At 34.3% G+C, this 21,736-nt stretch overlaps 1 long non-coding RNA gene and 1 pseudogene across 1 annotated transcript; one reads left to right on the top strand and one right to left on the bottom strand.

Annotated features, from left to right (window-relative positions):
- Positions 1 to 1,725: 1,725 nt before the first annotated feature.
- On the top strand, positions 1,726 to 2,634 carry LOC120167902. The gene is made up of 2 exons (XR_005520083.1): positions 1,726 to 2,134; positions 2,359 to 2,634. It is a non-coding gene; the product is annotated as an uncharacterized LOC120167902 (long non-coding RNA).
- Positions 2,635 to 2,799: 165 nt separating this feature from the next.
- Positions 2,800 to 7,646, bottom strand: LOC120167901 (annotated as a pseudogene).
- Positions 7,647 to 21,736: the final 14,090 nt, after the last annotated feature.

The following is a 21,736-nucleotide window of genomic DNA, read 5'->3' as shown; positions in this document are numbered from 1 at the left end:
ATCCTTTCTAGTAAAATTTTCCCCTAATACATACTCCTATATCTTGTTATTTTCTGATTATCAGCTAAGACAAATGTTTTTAAGAAAACCTTTTTCATGATTTACCTATGGTGCAGGAAGATGGCGTCTCCTCGACAGCTGAGGAAGAATGGAAACTGCCAGGACTGAGCATGCTGCAAGAAAAAAGAAACTTACAATACATGGCAGACAACTGCAAAAGATTACGACGAGCTACATACAACTGTTCCTTTAACTTCCAATGAACTCATGCTCAAAACGCTAGCAAAATCGGCATTCCAGTTGCGACAAACTAAGATCACAGATGAACTTACTCTCTTTGGTCTTCCAAACCTTAGTGAAGGTAAGTTGAAGGGAAAACGTTATGAATGCTTGAGCAGTTGTGCTTTATATTCAAGGTTTTGAATCGATTACTAATATCGATCTTGTCTCAGTGCAGAGTTGCATGAAACATACAGATGTTGCGATGAAGAAACCTTATTCTCAAACATGCATAAGGGCTTTGTTTGCCCTCTGACAGGAAAGTTGTTCGAAGACCCGGTGACCCTAGAGACGGGTCAAACCTTTGAAAGAGTGGCCATCAAGGAGTGGTTTAATCAGGGAAACAAGACTTGTCCAGTAACAGGGAAATCGTTGGATTATCTGTTTGTGCCTTATACCAACATTATTTTGAAACGTGTAATCGACGGTTTGAAAACGGACGATTCTGCAAAAAACTTGGCTTTGGCCTTTCTAATAGTTGGAAACTCAGAGGAACAGGGGTTACCAAGGAGGGAGGAGACGGCCATATTCACTTTAAACCTATTTCTTACCACTGTAAGCAAAGAAGAAAGACTAATGAATGCCAAACACCTAATTTCTCTTGGAGGTTTGCCATTTCTTATTCAAAGGTTTAAACCAGGAAATATGGAAGAGAACATATGTGTTGCTGCACTTCTTTCCTGTTGCATCGAAGCAGATTCGATCTGCAGATATCCCATAGTGCGAGACATTAATAAACAGTGTCTGTTTGAGCTGGTTTGCTGCGAGCAAGTTAACTTGAGAACAAATGCAGTGTTGTTACTGGTGGAACTGATATGTTTGAGCAGGTTTGTGATTAATAGTGTCCTTAACTCTGTGTCTACCTTGTCATTAGTAGTTGTGAGTGAAAATATGAGATTTCATTCGATATCTATTCTGATGAGCACCATCCGCTTGATCACTTATTCTGAGTCTCTTCTTCATCATAATAGGAGGAAAGATGTCCCACAACTTCTTAGCGACTTGCAGAATGAAGAGAATGAATCTTATGCATGTTGTTCATGATTATCTCCAAAATTCTCCTCCTGTACAAAGACCCTTGGTTGCCACGCTGTTGTTGAACATAGATTTGTTGGTAAGCTTGTTAGATTTAATAGTATATTCTAAATGTTTTATTTCTCATACCAAACTAAGTTCCAAGACTCAGATGAACACGTTCTGCAGGTAGATCCTAAAAAATATGGCTTATACAGACAGCAGGCTGTTGATGCCATTACAGAAGCATTGGATAGCAGCTTAACCGATGAGGAGGTTCGAGAAAAATGTTGTCGAGCATTACTTATTCTGGGAGGATGTTTTTCTTTGACCAGGAACTTATTGACAGAGGACTGGATTCTGAAAGTAGCTGGGGTCAATGATGACCGTGAAGCGAACTCTGAAGAGGATTTGAATATTGGTGATGTATTCTATCAGTAAGTTTCATCTCTAAGTTCCATTCACCATTCTCTCCTTTCTTCTATAATAAGCATATAGGACTAGTTCCATTGTCCGTTCTTTTATTATAACCAGGAAGATGAAGAACATGCCATTGCAGAGTGGTCGAGGAATTTGTCGGCAGCACTAGTCGGCGGCGGCAAAAAGTCATTTTTAGAGGCTATTTCTAAGTCTTTAAGCTCGGGATACCAAGATTTGGTGACTGCCTGCCTAACAACTATAGCGTGGTTGACCGGTGTATTACCATCACCAACCGGTGCTGAGTTGCAGCAGACCATATGCACTCTCATCCCACAGCTCAAACAAAGCCTTGAAAGTGGGGAACAAGTTAAACATAAGATTTTTGCTTCAATGTCCTTCCTGAACTCAAGTAAAGTTCCAGGTTAGCAACCATTCATTACTATGTTTCTTTAATTTCCATGTAATGGTACCATGTTTAAGGTTGAACAATAAGCTCAGCCATTGCTTATGTCCCAAACGTATTTAACCATGTTTTTTAAACCTGAGGATTCGGCTTACGGAAAAGGTAAGTGGTTCAGATTTGAAACAATCGAGTTCGGATTATGCTTTAAACAATAAAAATGACCTCTCCCTTACTAATTGCAGAATACAGGGTACTGCTAATGACAATTGCAGAAGAGATGGTGATTCCTCTAAGATGCCTTGCTGATATAACATGGACAGCAAAGGAGCTATACACCATAACTTCCGCTACGACAGACCTCTAAATTTTAGGAAGATGCTGCTGCTCTTGCTTCCACAGTTCTAAAGTTTTGCATATATTTATGTTTGATAAAATGTCGTATACTTCTGTAAACATGTAAAGAAAGTTTCTAGTTCTCCCTGATTCTTAGAACTGTTAATAGAATTATCATCAAGAACATATCAGGGAAAATACTGTGACATTGTCAAAAGAAGAAGAAAGACTTCTGGTAATGTCTTTAGATAAGATGAGCAAGTTTCCATTCCCCAGAGCCAACAGGTAGGTTAGATTAGGTATGCATAGAAAAATCATCACATAAGAAATACGAAAAAACTGGAGACTTGTGACTTCAAGCTACCATTGCATTGCGCAAAAACAAAACTCATAGTACACCAAAAATAAACAGGGAAGGGTTTTTACCTAACATAAAACATAAGGAAATTATATTCCTGGTTTGCGAAGTTCTTCTGCTCCATGTGCGAAATGACACCTATCACCAAAAGTGCAGGATCCTTTGGAAAAATTCTCACAAAGCTTAGTCTTTAAGTTGTTTGCTGAACCCATGCCACCCCTAGCAGGATTCTTCTTGCTAGTTCCGGAGGATGAACTAACATTAAAAATTCTCGAACCATTGCACTAGCTTCCTTGATCTGATCAAAAGTTCCCTCCAGCTCAATGTTCTTTGAACTAGGATCTGACTCATTGTCTCTTATGGAAAACTTGGCTCCTGTAACACGACAAATATGCTTCGAGTTCACACCATTTTTACCGATAATAGCTCCAGCAAGGGATGCATCAATGCTGATCTTGGCTGTAGCTGAAGCTCCAAAGCTGGCTGCAGCACCAAGACCCTGTGAGGGTGGCTCCATCCTACTAGCCATCCTTCCTGGCATAGATCCCATAACACGAGGATCTTCATAAGCAGGATCAGTTGGCTTTCCAAGTTCCCACTCCCCATGGGCAAAATGACATTTATCACCATACTTGCAACCTTCGGGGCTGCTGAATTTGTTGCACAAACGTGTTTTTACAGCTGAAGGCAATGAGCCATTGGAGAAGGATGGTGGGGCTGCTGCATTTCTGGAAGCTGTAGGAAGAGCTGGGTTGCTACCAAGCATCTGAGACACCGCTTTGATGCCACCAGGAACATAGTGCAAGAAGTGACAGCTCTCACCAAATGGGCACCCAGAAGTGCTGTTGTGAGCAAACCTCATGTATCAGGCCAATATCAATGAAAAACACTTTTACTAATTCTATAATATTACATGTCAGTAATTATATATATATTAACAATGAAATCTAATATAATTGTGAATTCCAGGCTCTTCAAGCATTTATAAGCTCATTCAATACCAAGAAATAGTAATAGTGTTACTGCTTTAGCATTCAGGAATAGCAAAAGATAGCAATCTTTTTTATTTTTAAATCATTGAGTAACAAGCACAAAGAACATGCCACATCCCCTTGTAATTGTCCAAAACCAAGCAAATCAACAACCCATTAAACCAAAGCAACTTTGAAAAGAAAAATCATTATCTTGAGACTTCAATCTACTGGTCATTTCCTCCCCAAATACATTGTAAAACTGACGAGTCTGACAGGGGAAAATTGTCAAGATCATGCAGCCAACAATTGTAACAATGACAGTTATAACAATAAAAATAGCATTATAACTATTTCTCACTACATGATGTATATGTGAAATTTTCAACTATGGAATACTACATGACCTAGAGAAAATCCAGATACATTCTTAATTTCTCTCCAAGATAAAGATAAAAAAAACTATCCGGAATGCACACAAAACCAGGTTAACATTATAACAGATAATCAATTCATGTACAAAAACAAAATTTGAGTTTCTCTCATTACTTTTCTATTCACTACACTTCAAAACACTTTTAGCCACCATTGGTAGATATGATATTCACAAGGAGTCGGATCCTACAAATAGGTGGTTATAATGTGAAAACTGGAAAATATGGAGGGGAATGCAGTCACAAAGTTTTAAATAGAAATACACACAAGATAAGATAAGACTATTGATCAATGACAGTTATAACAATAATAATAGCATTACAACTATTTCTCACTACATGATGTATATGTCAAATTTTCAACTATGGAATACTACATAACCTAGAGAAAATCCAGATACATTCTTAATTTCTCTCCAAGATAAAGATAAAAAAAACTATCCGGAATGCACACAAATCCAGGTTAACATTATAACAGATAATCAATTCATGTACAAAAACAAAATTTGAGTTTCTCTCATTACTTTTCTATTCAGTACACTTCAAAACACTTTTAGCCACCATTGGTAGATATGATATTCACAAGGAGTCGGATCCTACAAATAGGTGGTTATAATGTGAAAACTGGAAAATATGGAGGGGAATGCAGTCACAAAAGTTTTAAATAGAAATACACACAAGATAAGATAGACTATTGATCAACGACATTAATTGTGTTGCACAAGAGGGGAAAGGCCAATTAAACCTAAATTTGATAAAGCTTTTGACTTTACTAGAGAAAAAAAAAATTAAAGGACAATAGTCACAACTTAAAATGGGAAAATAATTCCTTATCTCTTGAGCCTTTCCATGTGACCTCGACTTGAAAAAGAAATTTTGCAGACAAAAGCATTTTACGAGAATCTGGAGGTTATTTAAACAGGTGAGGGAGAGAAACCAAGATTGGAAAAGAACACCACAACAAGAAAATCCTCTAAACTATATATAATTAAATAAAAGATGCATTTTTCAAACAATGAATCAGGGACAACCTCCCAAATATTTAATTCAAAAGCAAAATCATTGCTTTCATGAAATGCTCAATTATGTTATATTCTGTTTAAAAATTTAATGTCTGTATTTGCATCTGGATTAAGAACCCCAAGATGCATCACCAAAGATACATTCTAATGCAAATTTGGTTCTATTTATGAAATAGACTACCCCATACCATACTTCATGTAATTATTCAATTTGCCATATACTGCTTTTATTGAAAGATTATGGTATGCTATAAGATAGAAAGTTTTGCATCCTGCAGCTTGCTTTCTGCTTGCATATAGGCCAGGAAGTAATTAATCGCTTTCTGCTTGCATATAGGCCAGGAAGTAATTAATCAAGATTTTTACCAAGAAATCAACCATTTCTGTTCCATAGTCTTTCTTATCAAGACTAGAGCCATGAATATACCTGTATCATCATTTTAATGACCAATTAATTAGTCATAAGGGGTTAAGATTTGAACCTGAAAAACTTCGTGCATGGCTTCGATTTGCTTCCTATACCAGTTGGAGCGGACTCCGTTTCTGTTGCAGAACATAATTAATTCATCTCAGTTTCACTTTAAGTTTTATTGATTTTGGGACTTAACAAAGATTTCAATACCGTGTTACCATTTCTTATCCCAACTACAAAAGAAAATTGCACTTTATTAGATATGAATATTGGTTTACATCATTTTTTGAATATAATCACCAACATTACTAGAAAATTGAATAGTGGGCTGATAATTTGGTAATCACATCCAGTAAAAGACTTGTAAAATTGTTCCATACGTTAAAACAATACTCTACTTTTAAGAAAAATAGAGAAAGAAAAGAACATTTAAACATAATGTTTTACATTTTTCGCTTCCCAGCAAAAATAAATCAACAATGCGTTTCTAGAGTAAGTTGAGCTTCCTATTTTCCAAGATCTAAGTTTAAGAAGATTAAGACAAAATAAAGTTCTTTCCCTTTCATGATTTTCTGGATATATATATCAGAAGGCATTCCCAAACCTCTACAAGAAACAACATGAAAGAATTTGCCAAATTTTAACATACAAATCTATAATGGAAAATCAAAACTCTAACAACTGCAACAAACAACAGAAAAATATAACATAATTTCAGCCTAAGTATGCTATCATTCTTAAACATTCAATAAAAGCTTGTCCAGAATGGAACAAGATTCAATGGACTGCATATTTAATATACTACCACATAATAGAACCACACAGGAAAATTGAGAAAGGAACAGCCATCAACATCACAATACACTTGCTATGCAATCCCAGAGACACTAAAAAATGCAAATGAAGAATCACATGCAAAATTGAAACTTGCTGCTGCTTATGCTCAGTAAATCCAAACTAAGTGAAATAGTGCACACAAAACACTTATGGAGGATGCTTGGACATCAGCAATAGATTTGAAAAGTCCACAGGCTGGTTTAACTAGTTGCCACTCTCCATTTAACAGGAAATAAGAACAAATCCATTAAGCTAACATATATTGTTAAATGGAAATGTGAAACAAATTAAACCCATTTGTAGGGCATATAAGCCACATGCTCAAAGAAAGAGTAATATCCCAAAATCTCAATTTATATGTATATTATGTTTGATTGTACAGTATAATCTTAAAACCTCTAAAACTCTATGTAGTAACCATATAAAGTATAAACCTGCTTGTAGTGTTCTAAAGCCCCACGATCTTGTACTCTCTTGCGTGTTTGAATGAGGAAGAATCAAGCAAAATTTTTAACTCAAAATGTTCCCCAACTTTCCTTTCTATTCCTCTTGACAAAGCTTCCATGTTCAATTCATATTAAACTTGGTATAATGTGTTCAATTCAAATTCATCTTCATACATTCCCAGCCGCCAATGTATATATCCATGTACTAAACTATAACTAACACTCAAATCTCCATATGTGCTTTCCCAGCAACAAAACACTGCTAGACTACACAAATTCAAAGCTTTCCACTTTTTCAGTACTTCAAGAAGCAAAACGAAGAAAGCAAGAGAAGTTCAAATATCAGAAACCACCGTTTTCATCTCAAATACACTACGAACGAACTCGTACAAACATAGAAAATATATATACAGATAGTTAAACATATTCACATATGCATGTGTAAAACCTAGTTGAAAGTTCTCACCTGGCTTGAATTTCTTGAAGCCGCCATTGCCGTTCTCTGGCCTCCCTCTTTTGCGTCCACCAGCACCAAACTCCATAGGACCAAGAACGAGATCCGAGAAAAAGGAAAAGAAAACGAAAAGAGTAAACCTAGAACAGAGAATGTGAATTAGGGTTCGAAGTAAAAGGGAAAGGGGGCAAAGGGCTTGAAGGAGGGAGAAAGGAAAAGGGAGGGAATTGAAAATTAGGTTAAACTGCAGTCGATTTATTTATTTATTTTTCCTTTTTTTCCTGTTCAAAGTTAAGCTGCAGTTGATGATATCTGCACTGAGCCAGAAATAAAAATGATTTCTACCACACGTCATCCGCCTCACGGTATATAACTGAACTTTAAATTTAAGATTAAGTATACAAATTATCTTTAAACTATAGTATATTACTTCTCTCTCATTTTTTTCTTCATTAAAATATGTGTCAATTTTATTAATTAATTCAACTTTTTCTGCTTTAATTTTAGTTAACAGGTGACAGTATTGATTTTGATGTTGATTATTGCATGTCAATTGTCTTTTTTATTTATTTTTTAGTTTTTAATAAGAATATTTATATTTTATTGACATGTTATCTGATTTTGTGGCATATTTTTCTCTATCTTTTGATAGCTTAAGATTTTTTGTCGTTGTTTTCGTTTATATTTTTTCTCAGGGTTAGATTTGATATCGTATGACTAATCAATATGACGCTTATTTGTTATCATGTTGATATTCTCTTCTTTAAACCCTCAGATTAATTTGGATACATGTTTTGAGTTCATGAATAGTTTTCTCACGTCGTTTTAATCTGATTTGCGATTTTTTCGGTGGTCTTCAGTAGTTTCATCCCCCTTTTGTGGTTTATTTGCCGATGCAGTCAGATTTCTTCGTATCTTTATTTTGTTCGAGCATTGGTTAGATTTTTTAATCTTTTCTTCTTTTGGTCATTGTGTGATCTAGGTGGCTAGTTTTTGTATTAATAGTTATAGGAAAATGGTTTAATTATAATTTAGTTTACATTTACGGTTGTGCTTGTAAATATTCATTGTAATTTTGGATATTTTCTATTTTTAATAAAACTAGCAACTTTCTATCAAAAAAATAAATTATAATATATTATTTTGTTGAGTCTCTTGATTTTTAAAAATTATAAAATGATATTTTAATTATATGGCATTGTTTTATTGAGTTTTTCGATTATTAAAAGTTACATTTAATTATATGGCATTGTTTTATTGAGTTTTTCGATTATTAAAAGTTACAAAATTGTCACCTAACAGTTCATATGTTATAAACTAATTTTTTGTGTGAAAAAATTAATAGTTGTTTGAGTTAAAAATTAATTTATTCACTGTGATGTGATAAAATCTGATAATAAAATTATTATAGTTGTATTTTATGGATAGAGCCTCTATTTACATTATGTTGTCGGTCTAGTGCTAAAAATATTATCATCGAGTCATTGTTTAAAGGCAACAACAGTGTCAGTAGACATCATTAACATATGATTTTATTAGCAGGTTAACGTGCAGCTCAGACGATCGTCAAATTTTTAACAGAAAATGATGAGTTTGGAATATATGAATAGTTAGGTGATTATTTTATAACTTTTAATAATTGGGGATTTAGCAAAGTAGTATGCTATAATCAAATGATCATTTTATAATTTTTAATAGTCGAAAAATTTAATAAAACAACATCATATAGTCCAAGACTATTTATGTACTTTACCCTTTAATTAATTTATTTATTTAAGTAAATTCACAATCATCATTAAAAATAATCATTATCACTAAAAAATATTTTATTAAATTCTTATTTTAATGGGTAAATTACACAATTTCTCACTAAACTTTACTCTCTCTCCTATTTCACTCACTATATTTTTAATTTTTTCAATTTACTCACTAAACTTTTGAATTAATCATGTTTTGGTCACTCTGAATTTTTAAGGTTAAATTATTCATTTACTACCTAAACTATCAGTTTTGGTCTATTTTAGTAACTAAACTTTCAATTTTTCCAAAATCATACCCAAAGTTTAGTTTTTGTTTCATTTCAATACCTCTGTTAAAAACTTCACGTTAAATTTTCAAAAAAAAAAAAGTTTAGATATTAAAACGGGTCAAAACTAATAGTTTAGGTACTAGACGTGTAAAGTTTGTAATTGCGGATACTAAAATGAAAAAAAAAACTAAAGGTTAGGTATGATTTTGAAAATATTGAAAGTTTAGGTACTAAAATAGACTAAAACCAATAGTTTAGGTACTAAATGTGTAGTTTACCCATTATTTTAATATTATTTTGGTATGATGTGGCATTTTTATTATTATTATTAAATATAAAAATAAACTAAAATAAATAATAATATAATATTTATTATAATTATTATTATTATTAAATTTAAAAAAAAAAATCACCACCCATCGTCGATCACCATCGGCCTTTGAAACCAGCAGTCATTCGGTTCCAAATATCATGGGTCGTTTCGTCTTGATCTCCTGAGTCCAAATATGATGGTTATTTTATCGAAAAATATCCCGAAACCTATGAATCTCGACTGAAATATTTCGGTTTTCTCACTTTTAATCTTTTATTCGTGAACTTCGGAGCATGTTTCGATAAAAATATAGGTTGTTTTCGAACTCAGAGGTCGATATGAAGCGACTCATGAAATCTGGGATCGAACGAATACCATCTACGATGGTCGATGGAGGCCAACGTTTCAATTTTCTCATTTTTGATCAGATTTGGAGCATGTTCTAACAAAATGGAAGTCATATTTGGACTCAAAGGGTCAAGATGAAACAACTGATGAAATCTGAGACCGAACAACCATCATCTACGACAATCGACAGTGAAGTCCAATGCAGACAAACAGTAGATGACCACCTTCTATTTTTAGTTTATATTTTAAATTATTTTTATATTAAATAGTAATAAAAATATACCATATCATGACAAAATAATAATAAAATAATTTAGAATGACAAAAATATGAGTAGTTTAAACATTCAGTAAATAAATTGAAAAAAGTGAAAGTATATTGAATAAATATACGAGAGAAAATAAAGTTTAAAGATAAATGATGTATTTTACCTTATTTTAACTATTTAATCGATAAATATCTTTATTCATATTGATGTGGTCTTTGATCAAATAAAATTGATTCTAACTCATCACTAATGATTTTAATTTGTTATGATGTTTTCGTACTTAATTTGATTAAATTTAATTATTTTATTTATTTATATTTTTATGTGTATATCATTTTTGAATAGTCTTAGATGAATACAATAAAATATATATTTAAATTTTTTCTTAATCAATAATAACATACATAACATGCAGACGTAGTATCTAGAATTCAAATCATTTAAAGAGAACAACATTACTGTCACTCAATGAATTCAAAATGATTAAGCACTTGATCGTTATATTATATTATAAATTTAGTTATTTATTAACAAAAGATAACATCTAAATAAAATTACGTTATTAGAAACCCTAAGGCATATTGCTTTATTTTCTCTTTAGGGTTTGTGTTATTCTCTATAGATTATATTAATTTTTTCTTCTTTAACTTTGTGATATTGGTTCTGATGTTGATATCCAACCGTCGATTTTCTTTTTTTTTAGTTTTTTTATAAGAATGTTTATGCCTTTGTGGCACACTTTTTATCTTCTTTCTTGGTCGTTTGGTCACTTTTTTTATTTTATGTTTTCTCAGGGTTGTATTTGATGAAGCCACGACTAATCAAGATAGTTTTGTAATCATGTCAATCATCCCTGCTCTGGACCCTTGGCTTGAATTTAGATACGCGGTTTTGTATTCGTGGATAGTTTCTCATTATGCTCAGCTATGATTTGTGATTCTCAATGGTCTTTCAATAGCTTAATTCACTTTTGTGGTTTGTTTCTTGATATCATATTTGTTTGTTGTAATACCCTAATTTTTCTCAGAAGATTCAAATCAGATTGACAACAATCAAAAACCACTTGAAAGCGAGAACATTAATGGTAAAACTATTTGAGAATGATCACATTCAATTCAAAAGGCTTTGGGAGATTTCAAATATTATAGTTTGGCTTGTCAACCATACATATTTATGTTGGAAATTTAAAGTCTAATTTTACTTTAAATGTTTCATACCAAAATATTAGAAGTCCTAAATAAAATCAATCATTTACCCATTTGATCTTTACCCAAGTAAAGCCAAATATTTCAAAACCATATACCAAGCCCATACAATTCTAAACCCAAACAGTGGCCTAACGAAACCTAATTAACTCATTATCGTAATTATCACAAGAAACCATAGCTCATCTGTAACACCCTAATCCAGTATGACCTAAAAATCCATGGATTACGATGCTACACGGAACCATTGAAATGATCAACCCAAAAATTTCTTTTTAAAACATTTAATAACATCATAAATTAAACGGAATCGAAATCAAGTTTACAAAATATGGAAGTCTCCCGAATACGTATAAATAAATACATAGAGTATAAATCAAATAGAGTTATGACTCAATCATACAAAAGGTCTATATAAAATACATGCCCTCTAAAATAGACTCATGACATACTCTGCAAATCGTCTGGTATGTAATGTACTGATGCGATAGACTCCTCAATGATCCCCTACTAACATGCGTATAGAAACACATTCTATACGCTGAGCTTACAAGCTCAGTGCCACATAAATAACTATGTAATACTACATGCATTCATTACATGAACATGTTAGAGTGCAAGGTCATAAACATGCAAAAGTACATAACAAACATGAAATAAGCCAAGTGGTGTGGTAGGAGGAATTTTATGTGCATCTCAAATAAAACACTAGTCTATCTAGAACGTGTTAGCTTCGGGGTAAGAACCAGAAGTTACGTGCATCAAAACTTATAACCCTTAGTCTATCTCGGATACTCAAGAGGTCAGGGTGAAGACCGAAATTTTTATGCATCGAAAGCTCACATTTTGAAGCTAGTCGAGCATAAGGCACGATTTCAAAATTTACGTGCATTGAAATTCGTACAGATAGAACCTGAAATTTACGTGCATCATATACGTACAAACAAACAATATATGGATATTCACAAACAGAGAACGATCCTCGTAATGCTAGAGTAACTTGGGTGTCTTAGCAATTTCTCGAGCATCATACAAAGGCCAATATTATGTCATCCAATCTTGCTTGATTTCTAGGTGAGAAATTAGTAAACTTGTTTGTTTTCACTCGTACTGAATACTTGTAGCATAAACGAACTCAAAACACCCAAGCCCAAACCCCCGTACCAACGAACCAAAATTGACAAAAAATTAGTGATGGTACAGATATTGGGCCAATAGTATCGACCAAAATTTACTTTGATAGTTTCAAAAATACCTTGGTATCGATACTCCCCATAAGAGTAACGATACTCCCAATAGGAGTAACGATACTCTACCCTTGGTATCGATACTCCCATGAGTATTGATGCCAACAATGGCTACTAGAATCTGAAACTTGTCACCAGTATTGATACTATCTTCTGAATATCGATATTATCTTCTGAATATCGATACTTGACCCTAAGTATCGATACCCTTTGCTAGAGTATCGATATTGCCTTTATAAATTGCCTTATTTTTGCCTTTCAAGAAGAGTGGTACCGGTATTATTCTTCCAATACCGATATTAACATGCATAAGTGCTATGTTTTGAGCACGAAATCACATCCAAAACTCACTCATTCACTCTCCTAAGACTAGTGAACTTTTTTAAAGTCTTATTTGAGGTCTTTGAGGTCAAAAGGTACCAACTTTCATGCTTGCAAACATCAAATATGAATTTTACCATGGATTTACTCTAGTATGCTTTCATGAACAAACAAACCTTATATGTGCATACAATGATCTACACGTAATATGAAAAAGTTAGAACCATATTACCTTGGAGCTAGGTGACTGAAAACATCCCCAAATCACCCAAGAGTGAATTTATCTTTACCCCTTACCTTAGAGCTCTCACCCTTCTCTTACACTAATTAAAATAAAAAATGAGTCATGAACTCACTTTGAAACTTAGGAGAATGTTATAAACAATCCTAAAATCAAAGTTCTCCCAAAAACGGATTAAATCCAAGGTTTCATAAAACCCTCTTAAACCCATTTTTGAATAAAAAAACCTAAACCTTGTAAAATAGTGCTTAATTTGAAGCGTAGGAAGTGTAATTCATGAATATTACCTTAGAATTCTGATTCAAAATTGCAAACTAAAAGTTTGAATCTTTAGCTTGCCTTGGGGAGAAGAAGATGAGAGTAAATAAAGGAAGAAGAGACAAACAATGGTAAAACAAAGATGGGTAAATAGATGTGATATCATCCCAATTAATGGGAAATCAACAATTGGTTCAAAAATTGGTATAATTACTCCCTTAGTCCCTCCACATCTATGTCCAGATTAAAAAATCATTTTTAATACTTGTTGGGCTCATCACAAGCCCAAATCAAATGCTACTTGGGTAAAAATATTTGTGGGCTAAGATGATTTATTCTAAGGTCCAAATCAAATATACTTGAACTCTTAACCCAGAATTTAGGGTTCCCATGTCACTTTTTCAATGCCATGGTTCCTCTATAAAATCTTTACTAACGGTATCTTCTTGTTTCTTAGTTTATTGACGTATCTGGAAAGGATTCAAACTGATTCTTCCTCGTAAGTCAAGTCTTGTCTCACTTCCAATTGCTCAAGGGGAATAACATGGGATGGATCATATCGATATATTCGAAGCATGGAGACGTGAAACACATTATGGATGAGTTCAAGCTCTGGAGGTAACGCTAAACGATATACCATTGGCCCAACTCTCTCTAAAATCTCATATGGTCCAATTAATTGTGGGGTCAACTTACCATTGCATACAAACAAAAGTACCTTTTTCCATGGGGAAACCTTGAGAAATATTTTCTCTCCCACTGTGAAATCTATATCCTTGCACTTTAGATTAACATACGACATCTGTCAGTCAGAAGCCTCTTTCAAACAACTCTGAATTAACTATTTTTTTCTTAGGTCTCTTAAATTAAGTAGAGACCTACTATCTTACCCTCACTAAGCTCTGTCCAACACAGTGGGGTTCTACACTAGCGCATATACAAGGCTTCATATGAAGCCATCTAAATGCTTGCATGAAAGTTATTTTTGTAAGCGAACTCCACCAAAGTTAAGTGGTCTTTCCAACTGGCTTCAAGGTCCAAAAAGGTGCACCTAAGCATGTCTTCCAAAATCCGAACAACTTGTTCAGTTTATCCTTCTGTCTTAGGATGAAAGTCGGTGCTAAAATGCATTTTAGTACCTAAAGCTCCATGAAGTGCTTTCCAAAATTGATAAGTGACTCGCGGATCTCTATTGAATATAATCAAGATTAAAACTCCATATAACTTCACAATCTCGTGGATGTACAACTGTGCCAATCTATCTAACGTGAAGTCCATATGAACCGATATAAAATAGGTCGATTTGGTTAAATGATCCTTATAACCCAAATTGCATCATGCCTAAATCATGTCATCAGTAAACTGGTTATGAAGTCCATCATTACTCTTTCCCATTTCCATTATAGAATTAGAATTGGCTACAGTAAACTTAAGGGAACCTGGTGTTCCACCTTGACTTGTTGGTATACCAAGAACTTAACAACATACTCAAATACTTATCTCTTTATGCCCGACCACCAATGTAACACTCGGAGCTCTTGGTATATTTTGTTGCTACCCGGATGAACGAAAAGAGGACTACAATGCGCTTCCTGAAGGATCATCTCACAAAGTTTCCTTTCGGTTGGCACGAATTGTAATAACCCAAATTTTGGTTAGTGGCCAAAATGTAAGTTTTGAAAGTTTAGTGACTAAAGTATAAAATTGGAAAAAGTTTAGAGACCTAAGTGATAATTTTCCCAAAAAGAACTTTTATTCCATAAATTGATAGTTTACTATTGAGAATGAGGTTTTATGGAAATCAGGTTCTTGATCCATAAATTTTGTTAAAAATAGAAAGGGTTAAAGTTTAGTAAATATTTGGTAAATCAGATCGAATAAAAATTTTGAGAAAAATTGAAGGATGATAAATTAGGTTTAAAATATCATTTCAACATTTTAAAATGATGGAAAATAATATAAATAATTGGATTTGAGAATTTATTTTCATGCTCAATTTGGACCGTTGGATTTAAGTGGCAAGATTGATGTTTTTGAAAAGTTGCATGGATAAAATGGTAAAAGGGTAAAATATTTTGTTCTTATTTGACTTTTGAAATATGACAAGGGTTATGTGGCATGGTTTGATGGTAATTATAAGGTTTCATTAAGGGTAAAATTATCTTTTCCCAATTAAATGAATTTAATATTCGTTTAAGCTTAAATAAAGGATAAATTAACATGAAATTACTTAGAAATTTCACTTAATCTTCCTAATTTTCAGCTCTAAGTTGTGAACCCCATCCTAAGGTAAGAGAAAATTTCTTTTTGATTTTTGAGTAATTTCATTTGGATTTTGGATCGAGCCGTGAAATAGAAAATTGTTCTATTCAAAACAATGATATCATTTGGTACCATTTATGCACGCTAATCTTTCTTGTGTTCAAAAATCCTAAATCCTAATGTTTATGTTCATATTAGGGTTTATGAAATTAATTATGGATTTTAATATTTTTGAGGTTGTAGATTCATTTACATGTTTGTTTAATGATTAAAACTTGCTCAAACCTCTTAGAAATGCTATTGGTATTTTTGACCTAACCCTAAAATTTGGTGAAGTTTTTGTTTTCATGAAATTTGATTAGGGGTTTGATTGTAGAGAGTTTATAATGTTGAATGGAGGTTAATTTCATGCTCGAATCGAATCGAATCGAAATCGAGTAAAAATCATGAAAACCCTAGTCTTGGGTACTTGAAGCATTCAACCTTGGCTTTAGGCGATGAGAAAAATTATGAAAAAAATTATCTAGGGGCTGGAAATGATGTAAGAAGTATTCTATAAGCCTTAGAAAATTTTGGGGACCATTTTGTAATTTTATAAAAGTTGGGGTACCTATTCAAAAATTATGAAAAAGTTATGAGTGAATGCATAATTTTTCAAAAGTTGTTTACCTTGTTGGAAATTACTTTTTAAGTGTTGGAATTTAAGTTAGAATGTGAAATTGGATCATCTTGCGATCCATGAAGATGTGGCACTTCTCCCTAAATAAGTAGTGTCTCCAAATCCTCAATACAAAAACCACTACGGCAAGGTCCAAATTGTGGGTAGGATAGTTTTATTCAGGAGGCTTTAACTGATGGGATGCATAGGCCACAACTTTCTCTTGCATCAAAACACATCTCAAACCATTTAGTGACGCATCACTGAATACAGTGAAGTCTTTAATAGATTTCGATTATGTCAGGATGGGGGCTTGCATGAGGATTTATTTCAATCGATCAAAACTCTTTTGACGCTTCTCATTCCATACAAAAAGAACATCCTTTTAGAGTAACTTGGTCAATGGTGTCATAATCATAAAGAATTCCTTGAAAAAACGACAGTAATACCCTAATAGGCCTAAGAAAATACACACTTCTGTGATATTTTTAGGTGGTTTCCACTCTAACACTACCTCAATCTTCTAGAGATCTACTCGGATGAAATCAACTACTACTACATGACCCAAAAATGTAACTTCGGTAAACCAAAATTCGCATTTCAAAAACTTGGCATATAATTGACACTTTCTAAGCATCTTCAAAATAATACAAAGGAGCTGATCATGCTTCTCCTCAGACCTGGAGTACACAAGAATTTCATCGATAAATAACACCACAAACTTATCCAGATTGGGATAAAAGACATGGTTCATCAAATCCATGAATGCCTTTGGGGAATTGGTGAGTCCAAATGGAATCACAAGAAACTCGTAATGGTCATATCTTGTCTTGAAAGTGGTCTTGGCAATGTCGCCATCATTGGCTTTCAACTGATAATACCCTGACCTCAAATCTATTTTAGAGAACACATATGCCCTTAAGTTGGTCGAACAGATCATCAATCCAAGGGAGAAGGTAGCAATCATTTATGGTTAACTTATTTAGCTGTTGATAGTCGATGTATAACCTCATTGACCCATATTTCTTCTTGACAAAAAGGACTGACGCTCCCCAAGGCAAAACACACGATTGAATAAAACCCCTATTTAACATCTCTTGAATATGATTATTTAACTCCTTCAACTCTTTCGATTCTATGTAATAGGGTGAAACAGATACTGAGGTTGAACATGGCAAAACCTCAATACCAAACTTGACCTCACAGTCAGATGGTAACCCTGGTAGTTCTTCCAGAAATATATCAGAGAACTTTCACACAGTATGAATGTTCTCAAGTGTCGAAATAGAAACTCGTATATCCACAACATGAGCCAAGAAGGATTCACACCTGACTTAACAATCTCTGCACCATGATTGCCGAACCCACTAGTCATCACTAACTTGGTCCCATTATCATTGTGAAGTTTAAGTTGTCTCACCTTGAATCTCAAGCTCGTGTCTTGTTCGATAAGCCAATTCATGCCTATCATCACATCGAACTCCCGAAATGATAGCTCTATCAAATCCGCTTAGAATACATCACCCTGAAGCTTTACGAGGTAACGTTGGTGAACCTTATCAACCAAAAAGTCTACTCCTAGGGGACAAGATACTCTGAACCCTATTTTTAAATCATCAGTTAGAATATTTCTCTCTCGGACCAAATCATAACAAACAAAAGAGTAAGTGGAACCCAGATATACCAATGCAATAACAGGAATAGAGAAAAATATAAAGATACTTGAAATCACATCAACAACATTGCACTCCTCATAGGCTCATACAACATACTGACGCAATGCTACTCTGGGCTCCTGGACAGTCTTAGATCTAGCGGTACCCTTACTATACCCCTTTTACCTCACTAAAAAAAAGAGCGGATCTCTGTGAAGATACGGGGGTTGAACTCTGAGCTCGGGGATAATCTTTGACAAAGTGGTACAGAGACTCATAGTTGAAGAAACCTCAAGTTGCTCGGTAACACTCTCCAGAGTACCTCATGCCACAAGTCGAGTACGATAGATGATCTGGTGCCCTCTCTCATCTGGTAGCGCTAGATCAAAACCTGACGATAAGGGTCTCCTACGAAAGTCGAGCCCACCTCCATGGTCAGATCTCTGAGCTGGCCCTCTAGACATCCGTGATGGTAGTCTTCCTGAACTCTGAGGGCCTCTAGCCCGCTTAGTTGTTGATTGAGATAACTTAGCAATCTCTGGAGCCCTCTATTTCAGACTCACTGAGTCGCTCGCCATCTGAGCTTTCTTGAGCAAAATTCTCTCGACTACATTTGCCTAGCGAGTCAACTCCATAAAAATACGAGGAGGATCGACTGTCAACTAAGTCTGAATATCCAAGTGGAGGTCTTCCCTAAACCTCCAAAAATGGTAAGTCTTCATCAAAATGAACTCTAGATCATACTTGCTCAATTTGAGAAACTCCTTCTCATACTCAAGTATGAACTTGTCGCCCTGAGTCAGATGTAGAAATTGGTCGCACAAATCATCGATGTAGATCTCTCTGATGTACATCTCACAAAATTCTAACAGAAAGTACTCCCAGGTAGATCAATCTGGCTTCATCACGAACTCTACGATCTTTTACCAGTCAATCATGTCACCCTTCATAAGGCCAGTGACGTACTCCAACTTGCCCTCGAGAGTGAGGTGCAACTGACAAAGGTACAAAGTGTCTCCCGAAGCTATTGGTCTGAAAAAATAGGGTCGTCATCCCTAATCCATAAAAGTCAATCATCATGTACATATGGAGCCTCTCAACAGGGGACTCTTAAGGAGCCATTGTAAGTTGGACGGGGGTACAGGTGAGAGGGTGGCATAGCGGACAGATTTAGAATAGTGTGGATTATCTACCAAAGAGTAAAGATTAGATCTGAAAGAATGTTGCCTCGTCTACTCCTATATTTGCAGACATCTCATGCTCTGAGTCTAGGGCATATTGATCCCCCTCGTACTTGCCCGAACCCCCAATCCAACTAACCAAAATTACCAAAAATCAGCAATTGTACCAATAAAAAAAAGGAAAATGAGTTATTAACTCACTTTAAGACTTAGGAGGATGTTAGAACAACCCTACAACTCAAAGCTCTCCAAAAAACATATTAAACTCCTAGGTTTCCTAAACCCCACTTAAATCCATTTTTAATAAAACACCTAAATCTTACAAAAGAGTGCTTAATTTGAAGCTTAGGAAGTGTAGTTCATGAATCTTATGATTCAAGCTTACAAAACTAAAAAACTTGAATCTTTAGCTTGCCTTGGGGAGGAAGAAGATAAGAGTGAAGAGAGGAAGAAGAGACACAATGGTGAAGAAAACAAATATGTGTAAACAAATGTGATATTATCCTAATTAATAGGAAATCAGCTTTTGGTTCTAAAATTAGGATAATTACTCCCCTAGTCTCTCCAAATCTAGGTATATATTAAAATCACCCTTTCTAGTTAGGCTCATCACAAGCTCAAATCAAATAATACTTGGGTCAAACACTTCATGGACTAAGAGGATTTATTCTAAGGTCCAAATCAAATATACTTGAAACTCTTAACCCATAATTTGGGGCGTTACATCAAGGGTTTAAACCATAAAAGTGGCCTAGTGAAGCCCAATTAACTCATTATCGTAATTAACACAAGAAACAATAGCTCATCAAGGGTTCTTACCACCACCTCTATTTCTCTTTCAGCTTCCATTTGTGGTCCTGATGGTCCCTTGTATGCACATCAAGTACTCCACGTACGGTCGCACGCGCCCAACGCCGATAGTAGTGGTCCCAACACATTCATTCACGTGTGTATAGTCTCTAGCTCCAAGTAAACCTTCAGCTAACTATGTCTCTCTATCAAGTACTCGAGCGAGCCTCTAAATGGTCCATTTATCATCAAAATCACATGCAAATAAAAAAAATGAAAAAAATTTTAATTTTATTTTTAATTTTATCAATTTGTAATATGGGTATAAAAACCCCAAAAATATTTTATGTAAGGGATCTTTGTAACACTCGAATCACACAGATTCGATTGTAACATGAAATTTTAAAAGTAAAGACCCAAAAATTTTCCTAAGAAATCATATTTGCTTCAAAGTATTTATATAAAGTACAAATCGTAACAATTTATAAAAATGGGGCCCTAGTTTAGAAACTCGATAAATAAAAATAAATAACTCATATATACACTAACTGACTCTTTTTAAACCATGACATATACATGCCCATTAAGCCAACATCGTCGTATTTTGGTAATTTGTTGAGACTACTCCGATGATCTCGTTGTCCTATCGCGATCCATGAAAGAAAATGGGGCCCTAGTTTAGAAACTCGATAAATAAAAATAAATAACTCATATATACACTACTGACTCTTTTTAAACCATGACATATACATGCCCATTAAGCCAACTCGTCGTATTTTGGTAATTTGAGACTACTCCGATGATCTCGTTGTCCTATCGCGATCCATGAAAGAGAAAACATACGAACGAAACACATTCAAACGCTGAGCTCGCAAGCCTCGCGTCATACAATACCTCTACCATACTACATGCATTCATCAAATGATCATGTTGGTGAACAAAAATATGTGTATGAGAATACACTCAAACATCCTGAGGTAAGTCTAGTGGTGTGGTCGGAGGAATTTACGTGCATCTCATGACAACACCCCTAGCTTACCTAACATCTTATGAATATGTAGAAACATATCAACAAACATGAGAACGGTCTAACACTGTGGTTAGAGGAATTTACGTTCATCTCAGACAATATACTAGCCTATCTAAAACAAAATAGCTTCGGGGTAAGAACCATAATTCTACGTGCATCGAAAGTTACATGCATATGAAGCTCACATCCCGATCCCACAGATATAAAATTTATATGCATCATAATTCATACCGGTACAACCCAAAATTGACGTGCATCGGATACGTGCCCCAAACAAAGATATGGATATCAACATAATACAGACAACGTCATAATACTAGAGTAACTCGGATGTCCTAGCATTTCCCTAGTATCAACAAAGGCTAGTTTTATGTCACTTTATTAATAACGTTATTAGGTCGAGTTAATCATTATCAATGATATCCTAGATTAAGGGTTTAAGTATTTAAGAAAAAAAATTAATATACCAAATTGAACTCATTCAAACATGCTGAGGTCAAGATAATATTTCTCATTACATCATACCCCTAAAGAATGTAATTTAACCC

This window comes from Hibiscus syriacus, unplaced genomic scaffold (genome assembly GCF_006381635.1).
Source record: "Hibiscus syriacus cultivar Baekdansim isolate YM2019G1 unplaced genomic scaffold, ASM638163v2 tig00111708_pilon, whole genome shotgun sequence".
Lineage (NCBI taxonomy): Eukaryota > Viridiplantae > Streptophyta > Magnoliopsida > Malvales > Malvaceae > Hibiscus > Hibiscus syriacus.
The sequence above is the reverse complement of the archived record's forward strand: the minus strand, read 5'-3'. Positions and strand labels throughout refer to the sequence as shown.